The following is a 21,515-nucleotide window of genomic DNA, read 5'->3' as shown; positions in this document are numbered from 1 at the left end:
GCCAGGCATGCAGGATCATACCCTTGTATTCTGCATGAGCGGATCCACAATCGTTACCACTCCCACCAGTTAAAATACTCATTGCTCTCCTGCAAGCATTGAAATGGTAGATTAAACCCATGGTTTTAACCTCAAGCCAGCCATTCTGATAGCAAGCGTCTGTTGCTCAAAGGATATACTGCAGCCAGCTCGCAGGGTAGGGTAGCCAACTCCGGGCTGAGAAGTTCCTGGAGATTTGGGAATCCATCCTAGGGAGGATGGGGGTTTGCGAAGGGGAGGGATGTTGACTGGGTATGATGCCATAGAGACCACCCTCCAAAGCAGCCGTTTTCTCCAGAGGAATGGATCCCTGTAGTCTAGAGACCAGTTTAATTCCAGGAGATCTCCATGCCCCACCTTGAGCTTGGCAAACTTATTGCAGGATATGTAGAATTTTCTCACCTGTAAGTGGACTTTGGAGTCTCAAAGCAGGACTGAGGCAGAATGAGGCCACTTCTTCATAGGGTTTCCAACCTCCAGGTGGTGGCTGGAGATCTCCCACTATTACAACTGATCTCCAGGTGACCGAGATCAGTTCCCCTGGAAAAAATGGCGTCTTTGGCAATTGGACTATGGCATTGAAATCCCTCCCCTCTCCAAACCCCGCCCTCCTCAGGCTCCCCCCCCCAAATCTCCAGGTATTTCCTAACCCAGAGTTGGCAACCCTACTTCTTCAGACAGTAGGTTTGGGGCATCACTCAAAAGCAGCAGATAGGATTTGGGTGTGTGCTCAGGTTCCAAAAATGTTTTTTTTTTGCTGGCTATGCCTACAAGAACTTGCTCTTTGGCTGGCAACAGTTAAATAATTTATATTCCTTAAGGTTGGGTTTAATAAGGATGACTAGTGTGAAGGTCAGAACAACGCCTGTTGCCAAGAACAGCCCTGATTCAAAGCAATTTTTTTTCTTAAATGAACCTGTGCACCATTGGACACATGAAGCTGCCTTCTACTGAGTCCCTTGGTCCACCAAAGTCAATATTGTCTACTCTGACTGGCAGCAGCTCTCCAGGATTTCAGGCAGGGGTCTTTCACAACACTCCTACCTAATCCTTTTAATGAGAGATGCCAGGGATTGAACCTTCTTCATGCCAAGCAAATGCTCTCCTATTGAGTCATGGCCCCTTTACCATGTCCAAAGCCTCCCAACCATATTCCCCTGGAGCTGTGCCAATGCACCCAAAGAAGGGCCCTTAATCTTACTGAAGAAGGGCCCTTAATCTTACTGAAAATTTTTAAAACTTCTCTCTGAAACGCCTCAGACACCTCTTGTGCTCAAGAAAGACCTTCTAATCTTGCCTTGAATTTCAGGGTTGCCAGTCCCCTGGTAGGGGCACAAAAAAATCCCCTGCTTGTCATTTTTTCTGGGAGATTTTTTAAAAAATAGCCATCTGGTGGATGCCATGACATCACTTCCCGGGAAAATCCCAGAAGTCATGTTGTGCCCCTCTAGGAAATGCTGGAAACTCTATGGTAAAACCCCATCTGTTTCCCCCCCCCCCCATCTGTGCTGTTCTCCTGCTGGTTGCCTGGCAACCCTAAATTTCACTTTCAGCAAAATTTGGTGATAGGAAACACAGCCTTGTGCAAAACCTTACGAATCTTATTTTTAAGAACCCTCTGAACTCCCTCACAATTTCTACAGGTTTAGCTCAGGTAAATACCCTCCCATTTCTTCCTGAAGTGGGTTTAAGGGCTGTTTGGTTTAGGTCAAATTCAATGGCCCCTGCCTTTGCTGTTTTCTGGATTTGTACACAAGTGTGAGTCATCACACAGTGTCACTTGGCACAGGGTTTCCCCCCCCCCCCAGGTGCTCCAAATAGTCCATGCTGCACAGTTGTGTATGTAAAGTGCCATCAAGTCACAGCTGACTAATGGCAACCCCAAAAAGGGTCTTTCAAGGCAAGAGAGAAGCAGAGGTGGTTTGCTGCTGCCTTCCTCTGCAGAGTCTTCCTTGGAGGTCTCCCTTCCAAGTACCGACCCTGCTTAGCTTCCAAGATCTGATGAGATCAGGCAATACCATGCCACCTTCCCTCACTGTGAAGTTACTGCATCTTTAGTGTATCACATAAGGAGCAGAACATGTGGGATCCAGCCCCAGACTAAAATGATACTGGAACAAGATAATGTTCTGCATAAAATCTCCTAATGTGTTTTCTTGACCAGAAGGAATTTTGGGTCAAGAAGCTGAGCTGGTGGGCCAAGCTAAGGCAAGTAATCAAAGAGTAGTGGATTTTTGCCCAAGAAGTTGCATTAGCCATGTCCTGGAAGGGCAAGGCAGGGGCTGTGGCTCAGTGATAGAGCATCAGCTTGGGATGCAAAAGGTCCCAGGTTCAATCCCCAGCATCTCCAGTCGACAGGGCCAGGTAGTAGGTGATGTGAAAGACCTCCATCTGAGATGCTGAAGAGCCAATCTCAGTCTGACCTTGGTTGACTAAGGGTCTGGTTTAGTATAAGGCAGCTCCATGTGTGTATGTGACATAGTAAGTTTGCCCAACTAGGGCACAGGTCTAAGTCAATCATGTGTCAAAACCAATGGGCAACTGACCAGTGGAGGCAGGAGCTCTGTGACTGCTTCCCTGGTGGCTCACCCAAGAAAGATGCTGACAGCCAGCATCAGAGAGAATGAGAGAGCCTATGGGCTTGAGCTCACAAGCACTGTCCTCACTCCATCTGCCGTTCCTTTTTAGAAGAAGAAGAAGGAAAAGAAGAAGGTTGGTTTTTATATGCTGACTTTCTCTACCACTCAAGGGAGACTCAAACCAGCTTACAATCACCTTCCCTTCCCCTCCCCACAACAGACACCCTGTGAGGTAACTGAGGCTGAGAGAGCTCTAAGAGAGCTGTGAGTAACCCAAGGTCACCCAGTGGCCTTCATGTGTAGGAGTGGGGAAACAAATCCTGTTCACTAGATTATCACCCGCTGCTCATGTGGAGGAGTGGGGAATCAAACCCGGTTCTCCAGATCAGAGTCCACCGCTCCAAAAACACCGCTCTTAACCGCTACACCACGCTGGCTCTTTTGATCATCAGGAGACTAGTTCTCATGAGGACAGCAGACTATGGGCGGCTCATGGTCCCAGATTGCAGGGCTATGCTGGAAGGGTTGAAAGCGTTTCATTAGGGATTCCTATTTTTAGGGGAAGCTGTATTTCAGCTGTGGGAGAGACAAAAAAGCTCCAAGCCACCAACATGTACTAGGGTTTTATTCCTATCCCTACTTAACACCCCTCCCCTCTTTCTTTTCCCCCCAACATTCACAACTTTACCCCACAATGCAGACATGAAGAATAGCACTGGAAAGGGGGCATGACATGTACTGATGGGATATTACAGCAGTGGATATTTTGCTGTATACCGAGAAGACAAGACACTTAGGCTGCCTCTTACAAGATACTTGGAACTTGGGCATGGAAATACAACTTTCCACTTTGAAACACGTCAAGGGAGCGAGTGGCCAAACCTCATGCTCCCAATTCCAGGGAGTCTAGGGATTTTCATTTATTTCTTCTGATAATTGAAAACCTGGACACATGAAACTCCCTTCTCCTGAATCAGACCATTAATCCATCAAGGTCGGCTGTGTCTACTCAGACCGGCAGCAGCTTTTCAGGGTCTCAGGCTGAGGTTATTTACACCTCCTACCCTGGAGGTTTTTTAAGCAGAGGCTAGATGGCCATCTGTCAGCAATGCTGATTCTATGACCTTAGGCAGATGATGAGAGGGAGGGCATCTTGGCCCTCTTCTGGGCATGGAGTAGGGGTCACTGGGGGTGGTTGGGGGTGGTAGTTGTGATTTTCCTGCAGTGTGCAGGGGGTTGGACTAGATGCCCCTGGTGGTCCCTTCCAACTCTGATTCTATGATCACCTCCTACCTGGTCCTTTTAACCGGAGACCCCAGCGATTGAACCTGAGGCCTTCTGCATGCCAAGCAGATACTCTTCCATTGAGCCATGGCCCTTTCCTCACTGGCCTCTCCATTTTGTGTCTTCCATTTGGTACCTGATCTTTCAACTCTGGTTCACTGAGGTAATCATCAGTCTTTACCAAAACCACCCCTTTGTAAGAGGAGAGGTGATCAAGATCATGCTTGGTAAAGAACCCTGTGGGACTCAAAAGGTTGCAAATTCCTCTGCTCCAAAGCAAGCAGTTCCAATAAAAGGCAGAAAGATGTACCTGTTTTGTGTTCCCTGTCCTTCGAAGGCAACGGGGCAACACCTCCTGCCGAGCACTGTGCATTTGCGCAAAGAATGCGTCTCCTGATGTCAAAATTAACACACCTGATGAGAATGAATTCAATAGTTGGCTTTAAGTTGAGATGGCAGCCAGTATGTGACAAATATCCATGTGCCTTAAGTGCTTCTGTTTTTTAGTATGCAGAGAGGCAGTACACTAAACCAGTATCTAGCATTTGAAGTTTGTAGTTTTAGTTCAATTGATATAGAAATTATGTATGTATTCCATCGTAATAGTTATTATCTGATTACTAATTACTAATCAAGTGCTTCCAACCTTTTTGCTCTTTATTGTGTAATATAGAAGAATGATAAATTAATAACCAGGATTAGAAACCAACAATTTAAGTTCAAAGCTGATGAAGGGTGCATGTATGTATTATTACACTGAAGCTTGGGCACAGACATATTTCTTTCTCTGATTTACCCCCAATTTTCCCCCCCTTGTTTTCTTTTTTTCTGTATCCCTATATATAAAATTAAAAATTATTTTAAAAAAGAATGCATCTCCTTGATTCTAGAGCAGCCCAAATTTCAAATCCGCATCTCATATTCATTTATGCATTTACGTTGGAGTGATCGCGCGCACAGCCCGCATAGTGTGCTCCTGATCTCATGATACAAAACCACGTCCCTCTAAGCCCCAAAGGAAAATTGGAACGAAGTTGCTGTCCCTTCTCCCGTTGGTATTATCACAACATCTGTCAATGGTTAAAGAGCGCCACAAACATCCAAGCAAACAGGTGCCTTCCACCAGTGCTTCTCCAGTAGCCACTGAAGGGGAAGGCAACGATACACCAGGCACGGGGTAGGTGCACAAGGCCTGCATACCTAGTGGTTGCAGTCTCCTGGCACAAGAAGGAAGCATTTCTCCATAGGCCAATGCATCAGTCTTCACAACACACACACACTCTCACACACAGTAACTTCAGTGATCCCATTGGCTTGGAAGACATCCAAAACCTTGCTAGTTGAACAAGGCTGCTAGTCACACACAGTGACACCGATGGAATAGAGGAAGCGTTGGTCCTGGGGAAGAGAATTAATGAGGACAGGCCAGCGTCCCCCCAAAAAACCCTTGGTCCAGCCCTCTAGGACCCCCATGTTTTGCTCTTAAGTTTCCAAAAGATCGTTCCCTGAAACTGGAATGCTGGTAAGAAACAAGTCTCAAAGAAAGGCCCTTGGCGGCACACAAAAGAGGCATTGTGTGCTGGGAGAGCTTTCTGTCTCTTTCTACCCCTCCCCTCCCGGTCATGTATAGACATTTCCTCTTTCAGGTTCGCCCTTTCCCCAGACTGCTTTCCCCCCACCAGGCAACCATGAAGTCTGCCCAGAAGTTGGCAAGAAGGGAAACGTGTTCTTTGAAAAGAAGGCGAACGGAAGAAAAGAGCAACTCCAGATCTGCCCCCACCCCAGCCATCAAGATTTGCATACATATATTTAGCGGTCCACAAATGTGTGTGTCTGGTGGGGGGGTGGGGGGGGGAAAGGAAGGGGGAAGGCTGCAGCGATTTCTCTACTGCACATCTGTTGGGAATTGGACGAAGAGTTTTGTCTGGATCAGGAATGCTAGTTAAATGTATTTATTTATTTGCATGATCTCAGGGAACAGGGCTGCAGCACATAGTCAGTGTTACTTGATCAGTTGGGCATGTGACATTCTGCTGCGTTAAACTGAGCGGCTGCAGTTAAACTGCCCTTTTAAGTTGTTGAGGCAGACTGGCTATGAAAGAGGACATATTCCTCAAACTATAAGCGACATGACAGCTTTTATTATGTATCCCATGTTTACCCTCCCTATAATAAGTAAACGTTTGTTCAGTTAAAAGAGAGCTACAAGTTCAGAGTCCTTTATTTTGTGTGTGTGTACAATAATCCACAAGATCATGATCCATTTAGAATCCAAACTCAACAAAATCTATAACTGTGGATCACCAAGGAGGCACGTCTGTTTGCTTGGGGGTGGGGGGGGAGACAGTGGCAGCATGCTGGCCCAAGAAAACCGGGATGCTGAACGTGAGAAGGCGACAGGGCCAGAGGAGGACAGAGCCCTCCCCAAACAAATGGGGCTCCCCATGCCACTTCTTCCCGGCTAGCTGCGGCAGATGCTCCAATGCTTTTTTAGACCCCAGTCAATTCCTATATTAGCTGCCCTCCGTTCCCAAAACACATCCTCTACCCCGGCAATGGGCAACCAAGGACTCCTGGCATCTTTTCGAAAAGTCTGTCCATCTCCCCCCCCGCCCCCCCATACGATGCCAGAGTCTGATTTCGTGAACATAAAAGGCACTCTGTCTAGCTCAGCAAAAGCAATCGAGAGAGAAAGAAAGAGAGAGGGGGGGTACCTTATTCCGGCAGCTCCAGTTGCCTTTTCTCTCCATCGCAGCCTCTATTCATCCATTAATCCTTCCAAAAAGAGAGACAATTCAAAGCATCCCTCGGCAGGAGGCTATCCCCAAACCTCCTTTCCCGTTGCTTTTTTTTTTTTAAATCCAAGCCACAAAACAAAACAAAACACACCCAACCAAGGCTCCTTTTCTTTTTCTTCCTCCCAGGAAAAAACAGGGACAAAAAATGAAAAAAAGAAAAGAAAAACACAACCCAGCGCTCTCCTCTTCCTCCTCCTCGGCTCTTGGTTTTAAAAGACCACCGCTTCACTCAGCCCTGTTTCTGCACCGAAGGGCAGCCTTCAGGGAGAGAAAGAAGGAAAGAAAGAAAGAAGGAAAGTGTGTGCGGGAGAGAGAGAGAGAGAGAAATGGGGACGGGGGGTGGGAAGGGCAGGGCAGGGGGAGGGAGCCGGAGGGAAGAGGCAGAGCCCGGCTCCACATCTGTGGCTGGCGAGTTGATGCCTCTCCCAAGCCCTGGCGATCCCTCCGCCCCCTCGGAGAGTAAGGGAGAGGAGGACTTCTTCTAATGGCTCGTACCAATTTATGCCACTTAAGCAGCCCCCCCCCCCCGCTGCTGGCGGTCGGGAAGGAGAGCCAAGCCAGCCTCCCAGATGTCCCCGGGAGGAATTGGATTCTGCTCTGCCCTTTTGCATCTGCCTCTTTGGCAGACTTTACGCTCAGAGGGGGAATTGATGCTTCCCCCAACCCAGGGTGTGGAAGAGCCAAGGAAGAAATAGGATGGGTATGGTGGGAAATTCCAGTGCTTTTTGGGGGGGGGGGCATGCATAATAGAGGGAAGGCGTGTTCAAGCTAGGAAGCACGCTAGGGGTGGAGGTGGGTCAACCCGGTGCTTTTAGCACGGTTCCGGTCCAGGTCCTGGCACTGACCGCTGGAAAGCATCACGGCAGCTGTGTTCCAGCTGTGCTCTTAGCCCCCTCCCCGTTCAGCCCACCCTTGTGGCCGAACTCGCACGGAAGGGGGGCAATTTGGAGAGCCGCTCCAACTTTGCTTTCTTGGTACCAAGCTGGGCTTGGTACCCCGCCTCTGCCCAAGTGAGACGCCCTTTCCCAATCCCGAATCAATCACCTCCTTGCAATGTCTCGAAATGACACTTCATCCCGGTTTTCTCCAAGCCCCCCCCCCCCAATATTACCTTCCTTGTGTGATCCTGAATACCAGAAGGTGGAGCTGAAGTGTAGCTTTCTAAGTCACCGAGGATGGGACGACAGGGAAGGGAATTGATACTTGACTGCTGCAGGACCATGGACAGAGAGCCGGGGTTTCTTGAGCTGTCCATCCAGGTCAGCGCTTAAAAGAGACCTTCTGGAGGTAGCTGGTGTTTGGGGCTGGGTTGTGGTGGGAGCACTGGGTTCGGATCCCTCTGAAGGCAGGAGAACTTCTGGCAAATTCTCTTCCATTTTCCGTTCCCCATCTGTAAAGTTAGCGGTTTGTTGAAGAAGAAGAAGAAGATGATGATGAAGAAGAGTTGGTTTTTATATGCCGACTTTCTCTACCGCTTAAAGAACCAAGCTCACACCAGCTTACAATCACCTTCTGTTCCCCTCCTCACAACAGACACCCTGAAAGGTAGGTGGGGCTGAGAGAGTGTGACTTGCCCAAGGTGACCCAGCTGGCTTCATGTGTAGGAGTGGGAAAACAAATCCAGTTCACCAGATTAGCATCCACCGCTCAAACCCGGTTCTCCAGATCAGACTCCCCCGCTCTAAACCACTGCTCTTAACAACTGCACCATACTGGCTCTCCATTGATCTCATTAACAAAAGGGGATGGTCTTCCGTCATGGTTCTGGGAAGCAAGGCCTTCACCCAATGTCTTTATCGACTGACACCACTCTTCAGTCATTCTTTTTTTGTGGTCAAGTTACAGCTGACTTATAGTGACCCTGTAGGGTTTTCAAGGCAAGAGACGTTCAGAGGTGGTTCGCCATCACATGCCTTCGTGACATGCCCCTGGTATTCCTGGGAGGTCTCCCAACCAAAATACTTGCCAGGGTCGAGGCTGAGAGTGTGTGACTGGCCCAAGGACACCCTGCAAGTCACCATGGCAGAGTGGGGATTCGAAGTTGGGTTTCCCAGATCCTAGTCCAGCACCTTAACCACTACACCACACTGGCATGTTCCCCATAACATAACACTGGCAGGTTCTGCATAAATGCATACTTTCACCTGCTCCTATCACCAACATATGAAGCTACTTTCTAGGATATTGGTCCATCTAACTTACTCGGGCTAGATGTGTCTCTCCAAGATATCAGGTCTTTGCTAGCACCTCCTATCTAAGTCTTTCACTGGAGATGTCAGGATTTGAAACTGGGATCTTAAGGAGAGCCCTGCTGGGCCAGACTAATTATCCATCTACTCCAGCTTCCCATCGTAGCCAAACCAGATACCCTGGAAGGCCCACAAACAGGGACACAGAAGCCAAAATCTCCCTTGTTTTTGCCCTCTCATCACCTTGTATTCAGGGGTATACTGCCTCTAAAAATGGAGGCTCATCTAAGCCCACATGGCAAATAGCTATTGATGAAGCTATCTCCCAGGAATCTGTCAAATCCCTTTGCGTGGTCCAAGAGTGTGCTTTCCAACTGAGCCACAGCCCCTTCCCCCCGTTGTGGGAGCCACACCGCCCCTGCCTAGAAGGACAAAATGAAGCCCAAAGTCCCTGGGTGCAGACATGTATTTATCTGCAGCCGGGGAATGATCAGCTCAAAAGTATTCATAGCCGCTTTGGAACATTGTGCCACCTCAGCTCCTCATCAGGGTTTTGTTGCGCTCAGGGCGCATGAAAAATTAATAGCGTCCAATTATATCCTTAGGATGGATGTGAGTCTCTGGGTTGGAAGGGACAGCTATGGGTCATTGCACTAAGCAGAAAAGAGGAAAGATTAGGCAATGAAGACAGGAGATACCCCCACCAAAGCCGATATTTACTCTGACCCCAAACTCCACAGAGATTCTGAGCTTGTGCAGAATCACAGAGGCATTTCCAGCAGGGAGGAAAGCTGGGGAAACCCTGCTAGCTTGGTGGCAGTAGGATGAATACCATCTGGCAGGAATTGTGTCCTCCTATGCTTGCAGGTATTTAGCTTGGGTGGGCCCAGAGGCACAAGCCAAAGGGCAGGAGCCAAAGGGCTCTTAGCCTTTGGTTTGTGACTCACAAACTGTGTTAGCCAGGGATCCACCCAGGATGTGTTTGTTTTACTGGTTTATTGTGGTTATTGAACTTATATTGTGTAAATTGATTGGTTTTCTAAATTTCTGAAAGCTGCTCTGGGGGAAGGAAGGTGGCGTAGTATAGCCTGATCTAATCAGATCTCAGAAACTGAGGAGGGTCAGTCCTTGGAAAATTGCAATTACGATTAACAATTATTCTTCTTCATAGAGTGACATCAATCAATATGGCACGTTATCTATTTATGTATGGAAAAGACAAGTCCCTGCCCCAGGGAGCTTGCAATCTACATTTTGGCAGATGAAAGACAACTCAAGGAGCCTGTAAGGAGGCTAAAGAGAAAGTGAAGTTTAAGGAGCAGAATTTATGGGCTGGTAAGTTTTGTTTTATGCTTCACAAAGAGAGTAAGTGGCACAACTGTGCCTGGGTTGGATCACTTCATGGTGGTGACTTGCTTGATGGACCCATGATGTATTTCATATATACCCTGTTGTGTATGTACATAGTTAGGAGATATGCAGGGGGAAACTTAGGAGCTTGAGTCCCGGGCGAAGGATCCTAATCCCTGCACACGCCATTGGCCCTAAGCCGGCACATGCCATTGGCGACCCGGGGTTGTTCCCCCCCATCACGGATCGGGGGGGAGTGGCCGCAGGCAGCCAGGGGGGCATATAAGCAGGGCCGTTTGCACTCAGTTCTTCAGTTCTGTTCTTCACCACAATAAAGCGTTGTTGTTGGAACTCCGTCTCGACCTCGTGTGTCCTCCCCACACGGACTTAACACCCTACCTATCCAATTAATTTAAGCCTCCAAGGTGGTTCCCAGCCAAAATCCAACCAAACCATTGTGAGAAATATTGAGCGAGCTAGATGTCGGGCAAAAGAGTCTTCCCAGATGTGCTAGATTTCTGTATGAAGGGGATTTTTCCATTTGTGTGTGTGGAGTATTCAGTCACACCAGCTCTTCTCCTTTATATCCTGAAGTGGTAAAGGTTTCATTCACTGCTTGTGCGAATGGGGCTGTATTTAGGAGCCAGCGCAGAAGAAGAAGAGTTGGTTTTCATATGCCGACTTTCTATACCACTTAAGGGAGAATCAAACCTGCTTACAATCACCTTCCCTTTCCCCTCCCCACAACAGATACCCTGTGAGGTAGGTGGGTCTGAGAGAGCTGTGACTTGCCCAAGGTCACCCAGCTGGCTTCCTGTGGAGGAGTGGGGAAACAAATCCAGTTTACCAGATTAGCCTCCACCACTCATATGGAGGAGTGGGGAATCAAACCTGGTTCTCCAGATCAGAGTCCACCGCCCCAAATCACAGCTCTTAAGAGGAGAGCCAAAGGCTTAATCAAAGAGGTGCATCTGGAAGGAAGAGAGAGAAGGCGGCACTGATGTTCTGCATTCGAATTATACACGTCAAAGGCAGAACTGGTCAAGAGAGAGGAAATTTTTTATCTAGTGCGAGAGCTGGTGGAGTCAAGGGCCCTGGTAGGAGGGCAGAGAGGAAAGGGGGAGCTGGAGGAAAAAAAGAAGAAGTTTGTGCTCGGTAAGGTGCCCTGTGTAGGGATTGGAGGGGTGGGGTGTCACATAGTTGGACTTGAGAGAAAGAAGTGGCTGATGGTGACTGAATTGTACCACTTTTTATCTTTCCCTTCCTCCAAGGAGCTCAGGAGAGTGTACATTATTCTCCCCACCCTCACAACAACTCTGTGAGGTAGGGTAGGCCGACTGGTTTAAGGTCACTGAGCGAGCTTATTTATTTGTTTCCTTATTGACTTCATTATACCCTGCCTTCCTCCCCAACGGGGGTTCCAAGAAGCTAACATCGTTCTCCTCCCCTCCATTTTATCCTCACAGCAACCCTGTGAGGTTGATCAGGGTGAGAACATGTGACTATCCCAAGGTCACCTGGCAAGTTTTCGTGGCAGAAAGGGGAATTTGAACTTTGGTCTCCCAGATCTTGGTCTGACACTCTAACCACTACACCACACTGGCTGTCAGCTTCATGGCTGAGTGTAGGATTGGAACCCAAATCTTCTGAGTGCTAACCTAATGCTTTGACCACTGCACCGCAGTGGCTTTCTGAACCCAGAGCTGGCAGCCCTACTCACCTAAGACTTTTGCCCTTTAACCCTCCTGGGCTCACTAGCCTGTTCGACACGAGCCGCACAACATTCCTCCTTGGCTGGCCTTTTCCAGGAACAGGCCGAGCGGCTGCTGCTGCTCCGTCCCCCACCCTCTCCATCTCCCCAGCACACGCAGACCGCCATCTGGCGCTCTCTGGAGGATCTCTACTCACAAGCCGGCTGGAGCTCAGCGCAGAGAGGAACCGATGCCTCTTTTCGGCTTCTCGACAATAACCTCATTTGCATTGGGTGGAATGGAAAGGCTGCGTACATAGGGCACCTACTGGGGAAGAAAGCATGGGCTGCAGCGATAATGCAAAGTTCAATGGCAAAGCTTCCTTGCATTTCTGGCTTTAGACAGCTCCAAATGGGGGAGAGGCCACTGGGCCTTCTTTCTCCCGGGTCAGGTGCTTTCTATTCAGGGTGGGTCACGTTTGCAGAGCTGATGTTTCAATAGCACCCCATGCTGTGAAGCCAGAGAATAGAAGGAGAAGGAGGAGGAGGAGGAGAAGGAGGAGAAGGAGAAGGAGAAGGAGAAGGAGAAGAAGAAGAAGAAGAAGAAGAAGAAGAAGAAGAAGAGGAGGAGGAGGAGGAGGAGGAGGAGGAAGAGGAAGAGGAAGAGGAAGAGTTGGTTTTTAAAGAGCTGGCTTTTAAAGGAGAACTGAACCTAAGCGTACACTCCCTGGATTAATTCCCCCCTCCCAATATTCGAGTCCAGGACAGAGCACCTTAAAGTCCTACAAGATTTCCAGGATAGAAGTTTTATAGAGTCAAAGAAGAAGAAAAAGAGTTGGTTTTTGCATGCCAACTTTCTCTTCCACTTAAGGAAGAATCAAACCGGATTACAATCCCTTCTCCTCCCCAGACACCTTGTGAGGTAGGTGGGGCTGAGAGAGCTCTAAGAGAACTGTGACTAGCCCAAGGTCACCCAGCTGGCTTCATGTGTAGGAGTGGGGAAACCATCCCGGTTCACCAGATTAGCCTCCGCCACACATGTGGAGGAGTGGAAAATCAAATCCCATTCTCCAGATTAGAGTTCACCGCTCCAAACCACCACTCTTAATCACTACACCACACTGGCTCTCAGGAAAAGTATCCATTTCCCAGCACAATTCAAGAAGCCTATTCTTACCTTGAGCACTTGAAATGATCTAGTACGGGGGTACCCAAAGGACTGCCCTCTCTCCTATGAACCTGCCCACCCATGTTGATGGCCTGCTCTCGCATTCTGATAGGAAGTGGGCGGCTCCTGGAAACAGGGTCTTTTGCATGGTGGCACCCCGATTTCAGAATAGCTCCCCAGACTCACTGACTGGGGTCTACTTTAATTTTTTAAGCTCCAGTTCAAGGTATTTTTACATTTTCCTGTAGGGATGTCCGTCTGCTAAGGTTTGTTTTACTGCTGGCTGCAAGATCCTGCTTCGCTGTTAAAAATAGGTGTTGACGATTTTAATGTTGGCTGAGAGCCATCTTGGAGGTTTGATTAAGTGGGAAGATACTGTTTAACAGACAAACAAACAAAGAAACTGGAGTTTCATTGTGAGTGGAACAGAACTGATATGCTAGGAAGTCATGGACAGCCATTATGTCTTGGAAAAAGTGTTGTCGTTTTGGAGATGCCAGCTTTTAGGTGGGACCTGGGTATCCCCTGGAATTACAGTTTATCTCCAGACTACAGAGATTAACTCCCCTGGAGAAAATGGATACATCAGAGGGTGGTCTCTATGGCATTGTGCCCAACTGAGGTCCCTGTCCTCCCCAAATCTCCAGGAGTTTCCTAACCTGGAGCTGCCAATCTTACCCCCCATCCCTTACTGGTAGCCCGGGGGACCTGGCAGCTGTATGTTTTGTACTTACTGAAAACGGAGGAGTGTAACTCCCCACACACACATTCCTTGAATTTCAGACTCCATGCAATTATTCCTCTCTGGCAAAGGCCCTGGATCCACCGATTGGTTATTTCACAATGCAACTGCACCACTGAAGTCCAGAAAACTTCAGAACCAACCATTTCCAATGATTTCTGTAAGTAGGGTTGCCAGCCCTAGGTTGGGAAATTCCTGCGGAAAAGCCTGGAGACGGTAGGATTTGGGGAGGGGAGGAAGCTCAGCAGAGACTTGATGGCATCTAGTCCATCTTCCAAAGCTGCCATTTTCTCCAGGGGACGTGATCTCTGTAGCCTGGAGATCGGTGGTAATTCCAGGAGAACTCCTGGCTCTACCTGGAGGTTGGCAACACTATCTGTAAGTGAGCCAGGCAGTACACAGAAAGGACAACAGAAAATTTAAATACAAACTGATCAGGATCATAAGCAAACTGCACAGGGCACCTCCCGCCCTTCGAATGCCGCTCACCAAATCTCCCCTGCAAATGCATTGGGGTATATGTGGATTGCAGCTTTGAATACTTCCCTGCCAGGGTGGTGTAGCTGTTAAGAGCAGCGGACTCTAATCTGGAGGACCGGGTTTGATTCCCCACTCCTCCACACGAAGCCTGCTGGGTGACCTTGGGCTAGTCACAGTTCTCTCTGAAGTCTCTAAGCCCTACCTGCCTGACAAGGTGTCTGTTGTGAGGAGAGGAAGGGATTATGATTGTAAGCCGCTTAAGACTCCTTAAGGTAGAGAAAAGCGGGGTATAAAAACTACCACCACCACCACCACCACCACCACCACCACCACCTCCTCCTCCTCCTCCTCCTCCTCCTCCTCCTCCTCCTCCTCCTCCTTCTTCTTCTTCTTCATCATCATCATCATCATCATCATCATCATCATAATCATCAAACCACTAACTTTACAGATGGGGAACGGAAAATGGAAGAGAATTTGCCAGAAGTTCTCCTGCCTGCAGAGGGATCCGAACCCAGTGCTCCCACCACAACCCAGCCCCAAACACCAGCTATCTCCGGAAGGTCTCTTTCAAGCGCTGACCTGGATGGACAGCTCTAGAAACCCCAAGTTCTCTGTCCATGGTCCTGCAGCAATCAAGAATCAATTCCCTTCCCTGCCGTCCCATCCTTGGTGACCACCACCACCACCACCACCACCACCACCACCACCACCTCCTCCTCCTCCTCCTCCTCCTCCTCCACCACCACCACCTCCTCCTCCTCCTCCTCCTCCTCCTCCTTCTTCTTCTCTTCTTCTTCTTCTTCTTCTTCTAAAATTCTCACATAGAAAACTGTCATGTCACAGACATCTGCCGGGCCTGGTTTTCCTTGTGGACAGCCCTCCCTTTTCTCGCTCACACACATACTATGTTTCTTCACCCTTTTGTCTGAAGTGGTACACTCTAGGAAAAGCTTTACCACTTGATTCTGCCAATTGTTTAAACCAGCCCTTAGATGCAGAATAAAGGGGACGGAGCCACAGTGAAGTTTTCTGTTTGCTTTTTGAGGTGTGCATTCTGCTGAATTAAAATCCTACTGAGGACACTTTAGAAAGGCTTGTGATTCAGCGCTGGGCAGGCTATGCTTGCCTCTAAACAATCTCTTCCTTGGCCTTTCGCCAAGGAAATGATCAGAGAGAAGCTGTAGCTGTGGACAGAGAGCTCAGGGGTTACTGAATCACTCCTGCCTGCTCTCAGAGACTCGCTAGAGCGTGTGCTTGCAGACATTCCTCTAACTTAGCCCCAGAAGCGACGGGTCGCTCTGCCGAGGAGGAATGAACTTCTTTCCTCCCGTCTGTAACTTGGTCAGTACTCGGGTGGGAGACCGCCAAGGAAGTCCAGGGTTGCTGTGCAGAGGCGGGCAATGGCAAACCAGATCTGCTGATCTCTGTTTTGCTGCTTTGGATATCTGCAGAGGAGACAGTCTGCTTAATAATAGACACAATGATTGCCCAGGTAGAATAGTCACTCAGTGATTTGGGGGACTGATGAGCAATAGCTCAAATGACATATCTGTATACTCGCACATCAATATCTCAGCGATAAGTTCTCCTGAGAAAGAGAGAGAGAGAGAGAGAGAGAGAGAACCACTATGGAGCTGCCATTCCATCCCTCCCCAAACTGCAAGAAAGAATGATGCGCAAGAAGAAAAAGATCTTGCAGCCAGGCTGATAAGCATAACATTTGCATTGTGCCCTAGTTCCAAAGATTCTTTAACACATAATTTGTAAATATTAATTTTTATAGCTCTCTTAAGCTACTGTAAAAGGATGGAATGCAGTGATTTAGAATCTCTTGGAAGATCAAGCAGGCCATTAAGGATCATAGAGCATGCTTTCTGGCGTGTTTATACATGCACACAAAATGCGCCAGGGTATTCCCCCTCCTCCCCCAGCATACAGTGCCCCAGATGTGCAGTTTTGTTGCATGGGATCCAGATGCCATTTCACAAAGAAGAATTTCTATTCTGGGAATATTGCATTTCCCCAGGAATCAAATTGTTATATTGTATATTGCCATGAATATGCAATTATTGCCCCAGCTAGAGATTTCACAGGGAAAGCTGTTTGGAATGCATCATGAGCACCTATTGGATAGTTTGTGCACCAGAACGGATTAATGTCACCCTCCCTCCCTTATGTCTATGATCACCATACAACACTTGGGTTTTCAGGGCATTACCTTGAGACTAAAGGTCAGTTCCTAAGTGAGAGCCAGCATGGTGGAGTGGTTAAGAGCGGTGGTTTGGAGTGGTGGACTCTAATCTGGAGAACCGGGTTTGATTCCCCACTCCTCTAGACGAGCGGCAGAGGCTAATCTGGTGAAATGGATTTGTTCCCCACTCTTACACATGAAGCCAGCTGGGTGACCTTGGGCTAGTCACACTCTCTCAGCCCCACCTACCTCACAGGGTGTCTGTTATGGGGAGTGGAAGGGAAGGTGATTGTAAGCCGGTTCGATTCTTCCTTAAGTGGTAGAGAAAGTCGGCATATGAAAACCAACTCTTCTTCTTCTAACACCAAACCATGGTTTGCAGGGATCAGCAATCAGGCATTAACTAGTCAAAACCTGAACTCAGTTTTTAATCCAAAAGTGAAAAATTACCATCAGTCAGGAATATTCAGAAAAATAGTCCACTGTCTGCAGCAACCAGCAACTGATATTTTTTTTGCTAGGACTCTATTCTAGTTTTTTTTTTTTTTTTTACTACGGATGCATGCTTGTAAGCATAAACTGTATGTGGAAGACGTTTTTATTCAGGACTGCATTTGATTAAAGTAGTCCTAAATTGTGATTTAACATTTTGGTTTTATGTTTTTTAATGTTATCTATCTTATTTTATTAATATTGTAAGCCACCTTGAGCTCCCTAAGGAAGAAAAGTGACTTAAGAAATATTTTAAATAAATAAATAAAATATGTTCATGGGTTAGTGATCCCACCCAGAACTTTGTGGTGCTTCATATTAAGGAGGTCCTACTCTGTATGAAAATACTGGAACCATCTTCTGTGGCACCACAGAATTGATTCTAGCGTGCATTTTTCACACCCCTGAAAACCTCCAGTAGTTAATAATACAAAACAATTAATATGCAAAACCAGAGATTAAATCCTCCGATGTGCACATTTATGCTTTTATCATATAGTTAATCAGGGAAGAGAATGTTCACATTAGAGATAGTTCAGCATGTGCCTGTTCTATCATCCAACCCCCAGAAGAGCACTATAAAGCCATAATCTGCAATGCAAAAGAAAAAAACAAGAAAAAAAAGAGAGAATTAAAAAATTACCAAGCATATGGGAGGGTCTATAGATTTTCCAAATCACCTGTGCTCTAATTTAATACGAATAACAATTAGTTTACTCTTATCAGTTAATTGTGCCCCTTGTGGATTCAGCAACACAGCATATCCTTCCTGAACGCCTTTGTCTGTGCAAACTTTAATTACACCCAGCCTGGAGTCTCTCTTTTTGCTTTGACAACAAAGCTACAGAGAAAACAAAGCAAGAAGCATCTTCCTTTTTTAAAAAATGGGAATGGAAAATGTTAACAAAAGCAGCTTTGCATTGGTGCTGTGGTGGGAACGTCCCTTAATCTTGGCCCTGCAAATTAGGGGTGGTCTGTTCCAGACCTTCATGACTTGTGGCTGTCCAAACCAAAGGTAGCTCCCTCATCCATGTCTGGAGGGTCACCAGATGCTTGCATCTCACCTGTTTTTGCAGCTCGGGACATTTCTCAAGACTGTTCTGCAAGCCTACCTTGTTCTAGGGATGCCAGGTCCCTCTTCACCACTGGCAGGAGGTTTCTGGGGCGGAAAAGCCTGAGGAGGGCGGGTTTTGGGAAGGGGAGGGACTTCAATGCCATAGAGTCCAATTGCCAAAGTGGCCATTTTCTCCAGGTGAACTGATCTCTATCGGCTGGAGATCAGTTGTAATACCAGGAGATCTCCAGCTACTACCTGGAGGTTGGCAACCTTACCTTGTTCCCGTGATCATCAGATAGGGTTGCCAACTCTAGGTTGGGAAATTCCTGGAGGTTTGGAGGTGGAGCTGGGGGTGGACAGGGTTTAAGGGGGGAGTTCAGCAGGGTATAATGTAGGTTTGTCAACTCAAAGTTGGGAAATTCCTGGAGATTTGGGGCTAGACCTGGGGAGGGGAGGGACTTCGGTGGAGTATAATGCCATAGAGTCCACCCTCCAAAGCAGCCATTTTCTCTAGGGGATCTGATCTCTGTTGTCTTGAGATCAGTTTAATTCCAGGAGATCTCCAGGCCTCACCCAGAGGTTGGCAGCCTTAATGGTCTTTAATTCCTACAAACTTTTTAAAATGCCAGCGCCTCCCACCATTTGCTGCTGGTCTTTTTTGCGAGGCTAACTTGCTTCTCCTTCGGCAGTCATCTGCTAAATCCTCGATTCACCCTCTTGGTGAACCAGACAGAAAAGCAAATCCCTGGTGGCTGGGAGGGCTTGGCCAGGTGGAAACATTCCCCTTTCCAGATTAGCAAAAGCTCAGTGTTCCCACCTGATATTGCAAGTGAGCTGGAGGGGGGCGCTTTACTTTCCCCCTTTTGGCAGGAAGGGAAGGACCTTGGCGAGACAGTGACTTCCAGCCATTGGCTCTGCAGCAAAAGCTGAGCCACATGAGACGGCCTGCTGAGCAACAGATAAAGCCTTTGGCGTTAAGAATGTTTCTGGCCTGCAGGATGCAGTCCAGGAAGAGAAGCTTTGCAGCAATAGGATTAGAAGTAAAATTTCACAGGGGGACATGCCCGGTCAGGCAGGCTTCTGGAAGCTCAAATTCCAAAGCTGGAAGGCAAACACGTGGCATCAAGCAATGTTGCAAATCCTTCACATCTTATACTTCTGGGTACAGGCTACCAATACAAGCTCTGCTCTATGAAAATAGCGCAAAGTACCTTGAAGCCTTGAGTGTCAGTGGCAAAAATAAGCCAAATAAATAAGTGCTTTGTATAGCAGTGATCACAGTAGTCTTTACAACACCCGATAGGGTATGTCATTGTTGTTAATGCCATTTTTATTAGGGTTGCCATCTCTGGGTTGGGAAATTCCTGGAGATTTGGGGGTGGAGCCAGGGGAGGGTTTAGGGAGATGAAGGAGCTCAGTGGGGTATAATGTAGGTTTGCCAACCAGGGTTGCCAACTTCCAGGTACAAGCTGGAGATCTTTCTCTACCACTTAAGGAAGAATCAAACTGGCTTACAATACCCTTCCCTTCCCCTCCCCACAACAGACACCCTGAGGTAGGTGGGGCTGAGAGAGCTCTAAGAGAGCTGTGACTAGCCCAAGGTCACCCAGCTGGCTTCATGTATAGGAGTTGGGAAACAAATCCAGTTCACCAGATTAGCATCCGCTGCTCATGTGGAGGAGTGGGGGATCAAACCCGGTTCTCCAGATCAGAGTCCACTGCTCCAAACCACTGCTCTTAACCACTACACCATGCTGGCTCTCTACACTATGCTGGAAGGAACGTCAATGCCATAGAGTCCAATTGCCAAAGCGGTTCTCCAGGTCAACTGATCTCTATCAGCTGGAGGTTGGCAACCCTATTCTTGGAGGGATGGTTGGATAAAAATGTGAAATATTAATGTGATAGATGAAATGGACAAGAGTCTGTAGTGGATTTGCACTTGGGATTCCTCACACCCAAGCTCAGCAGCTCGACACAACCCAACCCCGCCCGGCTCTGCTCCAAAGCCATTCCAAAGTGAATCCCTTGCATGTAAGAGAGCGATGCTGGCTCTGGAATTGCCCTAACAGATTGGATCATCAGAATTTTCATTAGGAGCGTTAAACATTCCAAAAGGTAATCATCCTCACGAGTCACCTTTGCCGTTAAATGCCATCCCCGCCCGCTCACAACAATTTGGCGGCTTCTTTCTTTCCTCTGATACGGAGTTCGCAATCACTGCCGCACCCTTCGTCGGGCGGTCTACTCGGCCCTCCAAATTCAATCGTGTTCCTGTTCTCCATTAATGGCTTCCCTGGCCCTCCCCCTTATGGCTATCATCTAGGCATCATTATGGAACCGTAGGAGCAAAGAATCAATCATTCGGTGTTGGTCTCGGCATGTTTCAGTCTTCTCTTCCTCAGACAAGAACCGTAGGTAGGGTTGCCAGACCCCTCTGGTGGGAGGTTTTTAGGGTGGAGCCTGAGGAGGGTGGGGTTTGGGGAGGGGAGGGACTTCAATGCCATAGAGTCCAATGGCCAAAGCAGCCCTTTTCTCCAGGTGAGCTGATCTCTATCAGCTGGAGATCAGTCGTAATAGCAGGAGATCTCCAGCTAGTACCTGGAGGTTAAAGGAAAAGAGCAGTAATGGCTCTAAAAATGTACACAAACAAGTATTCAATGAAAAAGTGAATTTAGTGCCAAAGTGAAAACTACAAAAATTAACAAAGGAATCTTACAAAATGCTAAGAGTACAAACTCGATACAACAATGTACAACAGGCAAGGATTCAGTTCTTATCTCATTCAATCACTTGTAATCCCTTAGTTCATATGCTTATAAATCCCACAGGCACAGGAAGAAGAAGACTGGCGAGAACGCCGTCCGGATGCTTCGCGTTTTCACTACCACGTGGGCAGCTTCATCAGCTCTCTATTCAAGTTGGAGTCGAAGCTCCTTCAGATGAAATACAAAGTTTCACAAAGTTACCAAATTTCATGCGCCCGCTAGGCTGCTCCGCTCTAAAGTTTCCTTTGTTAATTTTTGTAGTTTTCATTTGGGCACTAAATCCACTTTTTCATTGAATACTTGTTTGTGTACATTTTTAGAGCCATTACTGCTCTTTTCCTTTAGCTTGACTATTGTAGTACCTGGAGGTTGGCAACCCTAACCGTAGGCAGAAACCGGCTGACAACTTTAGAAGGCTGTATGCTAGAGCGTGGCGCCAGCGGCGTGCCAGGGAAATGCGCCTTTCTTTTGTCACATGTTCCTAGTCTGTCTTTCCCCTTCTGCTTAATGGCTGGTGAGGGACTAAAAGGTTCTTAATAAAAGGACAAGACAGTACGGCACACAAAGGCGAGCTTAATATATTGAGCGAGGAGTTCAGGTGGCGACACACGAGGGAGACCACAGCAGGCCGTGTCAGTTATTAACGGAGGCAGAAAATGAGATTGTCCTAGTTCACTGTAAAAAG

At 47.7% G+C, this 21,515-nt stretch overlaps 1 protein-coding gene across 3 annotated transcripts in view; it reads right to left on the bottom strand.

Moving 5' to 3' along the window:
- The window catches only part of B3GAT1 (beta-1,3-glucuronyltransferase 1), a 63,588-nt gene extending 56,918 nt beyond the window's left edge, over positions 1 to 6,670 (bottom strand). For all 3 annotated transcript variants that reach the window (XM_056860391.1, XM_056860390.1, XM_056860392.1), the window contains exon 1: positions 6,617 to 6,670. The gene's annotated coding sequence lies outside the window, so the exon portion shown is untranslated. The remainder of the gene's footprint in view (positions 1 to 6,616) is intronic.
- Between the last annotated feature and the right edge of the window lie 14,845 nt (positions 6,671 to 21,515).

Source organism: Euleptes europaea, chromosome 14 (assembly GCF_029931775.1).
Source record: "Euleptes europaea isolate rEulEur1 chromosome 14, rEulEur1.hap1, whole genome shotgun sequence".
NCBI classification, from domain to species: Eukaryota; Metazoa; Chordata; class Lepidosauria; order Squamata; family Sphaerodactylidae; genus Euleptes; species Euleptes europaea.
This window is presented reverse-complemented; position numbering and strand designations above follow the sequence as displayed.